Source organism: Patagioenas fasciata, chromosome 33, assembly GCF_037038585.1.
Source record: "Patagioenas fasciata isolate bPatFas1 chromosome 33, bPatFas1.hap1, whole genome shotgun sequence".
NCBI lineage: Eukaryota > Metazoa > Chordata > Aves > Columbiformes > Columbidae > Patagioenas > Patagioenas fasciata.
In genome coordinates, this window is record NC_092552.1 from 3,053,044 (window position 1) to 3,060,810 (window position 7,767).

Below are 7,767 nucleotides of genomic sequence, written 5' to 3' on the forward strand. Positions count from 1 at the left end.
GAAAGTCACAATGGGCCCTGGGGACAATGTGGGGTCCTGGGATGTCACAATGGGCCCCAGTGACAAACGGGGGCCCCTGAATGTCACAATGGGCCCTGGGGACAAGGGAGATCCCCATGGTGTCACAATGGGCCCTGGGGACAAAGTGGCGTCCTGGGATGTCACAATGGGCCCTGGGGACAATGGGGGTCCTGGGACGTCACAATGGGCCCTGGGGACAATGGGGGTCCCCACGGTGCCACGATGGGTCCTGGGGACAAGGGCGTCCCCCTAGATGTCACAATGGGCCCTGGGGACAATGGGGTTGCCCAGGATGTCACAATGGACCCTGGGGACAAAGGGGGGTGCGCAGGATGTCACAATGGGCACTGGGGACAAAGGGGGGGTCCCCATGGTGTCACAATGGGTTCCCAGTGACAAGGAGGGTTCCCCATGGTGTCACAATAGGCCCTGGGGACAAAGTGGGGTCCTAGAATGTCACAATGAGCCTTGGGGACAAAGGGGGGTCCTGGGATGTCACAATGAGCCCTGCGGACAAGGGTGGTACCCACAGTGTCACAATGGGCTCTGGGCACAAGGGGGGGTTCCCATAGTGTCACAATGGGTCCTGGGGACAAGTGGGGTCCCCAGGATGTCACAATGGGCCCTGGGGACAATGTGGGGTCCTGGGATGTCACAATGGACCCCAGTGACAAAGGGGGTCCCCTGAATGTCACAATGGGTCCTGGGGACAATGGGGGGTCCTGGGACGTCACAATGGGCCCTGGGGACAAGGAGGGATCCCCACGATGTCACAATGGGCACTGGGGACAAAGGGGGGGTCCCCATGGTGTCACAATGGGCCCAAGTGACAAGGAGGGTCCCCACAGTGCCACGATGGCTCCTGGGGACAAGGGCGTTCCCCAGATGTCACAATGGGCCCTGGGGACAATGGGGTTGCCCAGGATGTCACAATGGGCCCTGGGGACAATGGGAGTCCCCAAGGTGTCAGAACGAGCCCTGGGGACAAAGTGGAATCCTGGGATGTCACAATGGCCCCCACTGACAAAGGGGTTCCCCATGGTGCCACAATGGGCCCTGGGGACAAAAGGGGTCCCCAGGATTTCACAATAGCACTGAGGATAAAGGGGGGTCATGGGATGTCACAATGGGCCCTGGGGACAAGGGAGATCCCCATGGTGTCACAATAAGCCCTGGGGACAAAGTGGGGTCCTGGGATGTCACAATGGGCCCCAGTGACAAAGGGGTTCCCCATGGTGCCACAATGGGCCGTGGGGACAAATGGGGTCCCCAGGATGTCACAATGAACCCTGGGGACAAACGGTGATCCTGGGACATTTCAATGGGCGCTGGGGACAAAGGGGGGACCCCAGGATGTCACAATGGGCCCTGGGGACAAAGGGGGTCTCCAGGAAATCACAATGGGCTCTGGGGACAATGGAGGTTCCCCAGGATGTTCACAATAGGCCCTGAGGACAAGGGGTGGTCCCCATGCTGTCACAATGGGTCTCCAGTGACAAGGGGGTCCCCAAGGTGTCACAATGGGCCCTGGGGACAATGGGGGGTCCTGGGACGTAACAATAGGACCTGGGGACAAGGGGGTTCCCCACAGTGTCACAATGGGCCCTGGGGACAAAGGGGGTCCGCACGGTGTTACAATGGTCCCGGGGGACAGGGGGGATGCCCAGGATGTCACAATGGGCCCTGAGGACAAGGGGGGGTCCCCATGGTGTCACAATGGGTCCCCAGTGACAAGGAGGGTCCCCATGGTGTCACAATGGGTCCCAGTGACAAGGGGGTCCCCAGGATGTAACAATGGACCCCGGGGACAATGGGGGGTCCTGGGACGTCACAATGGGCCCTGGGGACAAAGAGGGGTCCCTAAAGTGTCACAATGGGCCCTGGGGACACAGAGGGGCCCTGGGACGTCACAATAAGCCCTGGGGACAAAGTGGGGTCCTGGGATGTCACAATGGGCCCCAGTGACAAAGGGGGTCCCCATAGTGCCACAATGGGCCGTGGGGACAAAAGGGGTGCCCAGGATGTCACAATGGGCCCTGGGGACCAGGGTGGTCCTGCGATGTCACAATGGGCCCTGGGGACAATGGGGGGTCCTCGGACATCACAATGGGCCCTGAGGACAAGGAGGGATCCCCAGGATGTCACAATTGGCCCTGGGGACAATGGGGGGTCCTGGGACGTCACAATGGGCCCTGGGGACAAGGGGGGGTCCCCAGGATGTCACAATGGGCTCTGGGGACAAAGAGGAGTCCCCTGAATGTCACAATGTGCCCTGGGGACAGGGGGGTGCAGTGGATGTCACAATGGGCACTGGGGACAATGGGGGTGTCCAGGATGTCAGAATGACTCCTGAGGACAAGGGGGGGTCCCCATGGTGTCACAATGGGTCCCCAGTGGCAAGGAGGGGTCCCCATGGTGTCACAATAGGCCCTGGGGACAAAGTGGGGTCCAAGAATGTCACAATGGGCCCTGGGGACAAAAGGGGTTGCCATAGTACCACAATGGGCCCTGGGGTCAAAGGGGGTCCCCATGGTGCTACAATGGGGCCTGGGGACAAAGGGGGGTCCTGGGATGTCACAATGGGCCCTGGGGACAAAGGGGGTGTCCCCATGGTGCCACAACGGGCCCTGGGAGCAAGGGGGTGGCCAGGATGTCACAATGGGTCCTGGGGAAAATGGGGGGTGCCCAGGATGCCACAATGGAGCCTGAGGACAAGCGGGGGTCTCCATGGTGTCACAATGGGCCCCAGTGACAAAGGTGGTCCCCTGAATGTCACAATAGGTCCTGGGGACAATGGGGGGTCCTGGGATGTCACAATGGGCCCTGGGGACAAGGAGGGATCCCCAGGATGTCACAATGGGCCCTGGGGACAATGGGGGGACCTGGGACGTCACAATGGGCCCTGGGGACAAGGGGGGGTCCCCAGGATGTCACAATGGGCCCTGGGGACAAAGAGGGGTCCCCTGAATGTCACAATGGGCCCTGGGGACAAGGGGGTGCAGAGGATGTCACAATGGGCCCTGGGGACAAGGAGGGATCCCCAGGATGTCACAATGGGCCCTGGGGACAACGGGGGGTCCTGGGAAGTCACAATGGGCCCTGGGGACAAGGGGGGGTCCCCAGGATGTCACAATGGGCCCTGGGGACAAGGGCATGCCGAGGATGTCACAATGGGCCCTGGGGACAAGGGGGGGTCCCCAGGATGTCACAATGGGCCTTGGGAACAAGGGGGTCCCCAAGATATCACAATGGGCCCTGGGGACAATGTAAGGTCCTGGGCTGTCACAATGGACCCTGAGGACAAGGGGGGACCCCAGGATGTCACAATGGGCCCTGGGGACAAAGGGGGGTCCCCTGAATGTCACAATGGGCCCTGGGGACAATGGGGGGTCCTGGGATGTCACAATGGACCCTGGGGACAAGGGGGTGCCGAGGATGTCACAATGGACCCTGGGGACAATGGGGGGTCCTGGGACCTCACAATGGGCCCTGAGGACAATGGTGGGTCCCCTGAATGTCAAAATGGGCCCTGGGGACAAAGGGGGGTCCGCAGGATGTCACAATGGGCCCTGGGGACAAAGGGGGGTCCGCAGGATGTCACAATGGGCCCTGGGGATAAAGGGGGGGTCCCCATGGTGTCACAATGGGCCCAAGTGACAAGGAGGGTCCCCACGGTGCCACGATGGGTCCTGGGGACAAAGGCGTCCCCCAGAAGTCACAATGGGCCCTGGGGACAATGGGGTTGCCCAGGATGTCACAATGGGCCCTGGGGACAATGGGAGGCCCCAAGGTGTTCAGAGCGAGCCCTGGGGACAAAGTGGAATCCTGGAATGTCACAATGGCCCCCAGTGACAAAGGGGTTCCCCATGGTGCCACAATGGGCCCTGGGGACAAAAGGGGTCCCCAGGATTTCACAATAGCACTGGGGACAAAGGGGGGTCATGGGATGTCACAATGGGCTCCAGTGACAAAGAGGGTCCTCATGGTGCCACAATGAGCCCTGGCGACAAAGGGGGTCCCCAGGATGTCACAATGGGCCCTGGGGACAAAGTGGGGTCCCCTGAATGTCACAATGGGCCGTGGGGACAATGGGGGGTCCTGGGACGTCACAATGGGCCCTGGGGACAAAGAGGGGTCCCCTGAATGTCACAATGGGCCCTGGGGACAAGGGGGTGCAGAGCATGTCACAATGGGCCCTGGGGACAATGGGGGGTCCTGGGACATCACAATGGGCCCTGGGGACAAGGAGGGATCCCCAGGATGTCACAATGGGCCCTGGGGACAATGGGGGGTCCTGGGACATCACAATGGGCCCTGAGGACAAGGAGGGATCCCCAGGATGTCACAATGGGCCCTGGGGACAATGGGGGGTCCTGGGACGTCACAATGGGCCCCAGTGACAAGGGGGTGTCGAGGATGTCACAATGGGTCCTGGGGACAATGGGGGGTCCTGGGATGTCACAATGGGCCCTGGGGACAAGGGGGGGTCCCCAGGATGTCACAAAGGGGCCTGGGGACCAGGGGGGGTCCTGGGATGTCACAATGGGCCCTGGGGACAAGGGGGGGTCCCTATGGTGCCACAATGGGCCCTGGGGACTAAGTGGGGTCCAAGAATGTCACAATGGGCCCTGGGGACAATGGGGGGTCCTGGGACGTCACAATGGGCCCTGGGGACAAGGGGGTGCAGAGGATGTCACAATGGGCCCTGGGGACAATGGGGGGTCCTGGGATGTCACAATGGGCCCTGGGGACAAGGGGGTTCCCCAGGATGTCACAATGGGCCTTGGGAACAAGGGGGTCCCCCAGATATCACAATGGGCCCTGGGGACAATGGGGGGTCCTTGGATGTCACAATGGGCCCCAGTGACAAAGGGGGTCCCTATGGTGGCACAATGGGCCCTGGGCACAAAGGGGGTCCCCTGGATGTCACAATGTGCTCTGGGGACAAGGAGGGTCCCCAGGATGTCACAATGGGCCCTGGGGACAAAGGGGGTCCCCTGGATGTCACAATGGGCTCTGGGGACAAGGAGGGTCCCCAGGATGTCACAATGGGCCCTGGGGACAAAGAGCGTCCCCAGCATGTCACAATGGGCCCTGGGGACAAAGGGGGTCCCCACGGTATCAGAATGGGCCCTGGGGACAAGGGGGGTCCCCTGAATGTCACAATGGGCCCTGGGGACAATGGGGGGTCCTGGGATGTCACAATGAGCCCTGCAGACAAGGGTGGTACCCACAGTGTCACAATGGGCCCTGGGGACAAAGGGGGGTCCCCTGAATGTCACAATGGGCCCTGGGGACAATGGGGGGTCCTGGGATGTCACAATGAGCCCTGCAGACAAGGGTGGTACCCACGGTTTCACAATGGGCCCTGGGCACAAGGGGGGGTCCCCATAGTGTCACAATGGGTCCTGGGGACAAGTGGGGTCCCCAGGATATCACAATGGGCCCTGGGGACAATGTGGGGTCCCCTGAATGTCACAATGGGCCCTGGGGACAAGGGGGTGCCGAGGATGTCACAATGGGCCCTGGGGACAATGGGGGGTCCTGGGACCTCACAATGGGCCCTGAGGACAATGGTGGGTCCCCTGAATGTCAAAATGGGCCCTGGGGACAAAGGGGGGTCCGCAGGATGTCACAATGGGCCCTGGGGACAAAGAGGGGTCCCCATGGTGTCACAATGGGCCCAAGTGACAAGGAGGGTCCCCACGGTGCCACGATGGGTCCTGGGGACAAGGGCGTCCCCCAGATGTCACAATGGGCCCTGGGGACAATGTGGGGTCCTGGGATTTCACAATGGGCCCCAGTGACAAAGGGGGTCCCCTGAATGTCACAATGGGTCCTGGGGACAATGGGGGGTCCTGGGACGTCACAATGGGCCCTGGGGACAAGGAGGGATCCCCAGGATGTCACAATGGGCCCTGGGGACAAGGGTGGTACCCACGGTGTCACAATGGGCACTGGGAAAAAGGGGGGGTCCCTATAGTGTCACAATGGGTCCTGGGGACCCATTGGGGGCCCCTGAAAGTCACAATGGGCCCTGGGGACAAGGGAGATCCCCATGGTGTCACAATGGGCCCTGGGGACAAAGTGGCGTCCTGGGATGTCACAATGGGCCCTGGGGACAATGGGGGTCCTGGGACGTCACAATGGGCCCTGGGGACAATGGGGGTCCCCACGGTGCCACGATGGGTCCTGGGGACAAGGGCGTCCCCCTAGATGTCACAATGGGCCCTGGGGACAATGGGGTTGCCCAGGATGTCACAATGGACCCTGGGGACAAAGGGGGGTGCGCAGGATGTCACAATGGGCACTGGGGACAAAGGGGGGGTCCCCATGGTGTCACAATGGGTTCCCAGTGACAAGGAGGGTTCCCCATGGTGTCACAATAGGCCCTGGGGACAAAGTGGGGTCCTAGAATGTCACAATGAGCCCTGGGGACAAAGGGGGGTCCTGGGATGTCACAATGAGCCCTGCGGACAAGGGTGGTACCCACAGTGTCACAATGGGCTCTGGGCACAAGGGGGGGTTCCCATAGTGTCACAATGGGTCCTGGGGACAAGTGGGGTCCCCAGGATGTCACAATGGGCCCTGGGGACAATGTGGGGTCCTGGGATGTCACAATGGGCCCCAGTGACAAAGGGGGTCCCCTGAATGTCACAATGGGTCCTGGGGACAATGGGGGGTCCTGGGACGTCACAATGGGCCCTGGGGACAAGGAGGGATCCCCACGATGTCACAATGGGCACTGGGGACAAAGGGGGGGTCCCCATGGTGTCACAATGGGCCCAAGTGACAAGGAGGGTCCCCACAGTGCCACGATGGCTCCTGGGGACAAGGGCGTTCCCCAGATGTCACAATGGGCCCTGGGGACAATGGGGTTGCCCAGGATGTCACAATGGGCCCTGGGGACAATGGGAGTCCCCAAGGTGTCAGAACGAGCCCTGGGGACAAAGTGGAATCCTGGGATGTCACAATGGCCCCCACTGACAAAGGGGTTCCCCATGGTGCCACAATGGGCCCTGGGGACAAAAGGGGTCCCCAGGATTTCACAATAGCACTGAGGATAAAGGGGGGTCATGGGATGTCACAATGGGCCCTGGGGACAAGGGAGATCCCCATGGTGTCACAATAAGCCCTGGGGACAAAGTGGGGTCCTGGGATGTCACAATGGGCCCCAGTGACAAAGGGGTTCCCCATGGTGCCACAATGGGCCGTGGGGACAAATGGGGTCCCCAGGATGTCACAATGAACCCTGGGGACAAACGGTGATCCTGGGACATTTCAATGGGCGCTGGGGACAAAGGGGGGACCCCAGGATGTCACAATGGGCCCTGGGGACAAAGGGGGTCTCCAGGAAATCACAATGGGCTCTGGGGACAATGGAGGTTCCCCAGGATGTTCACAATAGGCCCTGAGGACAAGGGGTGGTCCCCATGCTGTCACAATGGGTCTCCAGTGACAAGGGGGTCCCCAAGGTGTCACAATGGGCCCTGGGGACAATGGGGGGTCCTGGGATGTCAAAATTGGCCCTGGGGACAAGGGCGGGTCCCCAGGATGTCACAATGGGCCCTAGGGACAATGTGGGGTCCTGGGATGTCACAATGGGCCCCAGTGACAAAGGGGGTCCCCTGAATGTCACAATGGGCCCTGGGGACAATGGGGGGTCCTGGGACGTCACAATGGGCCCTGGGGACTAGGAGGGATCCCCAGGATGTCACAATGGGCCCTGGGGACAAGGGGGGGTCC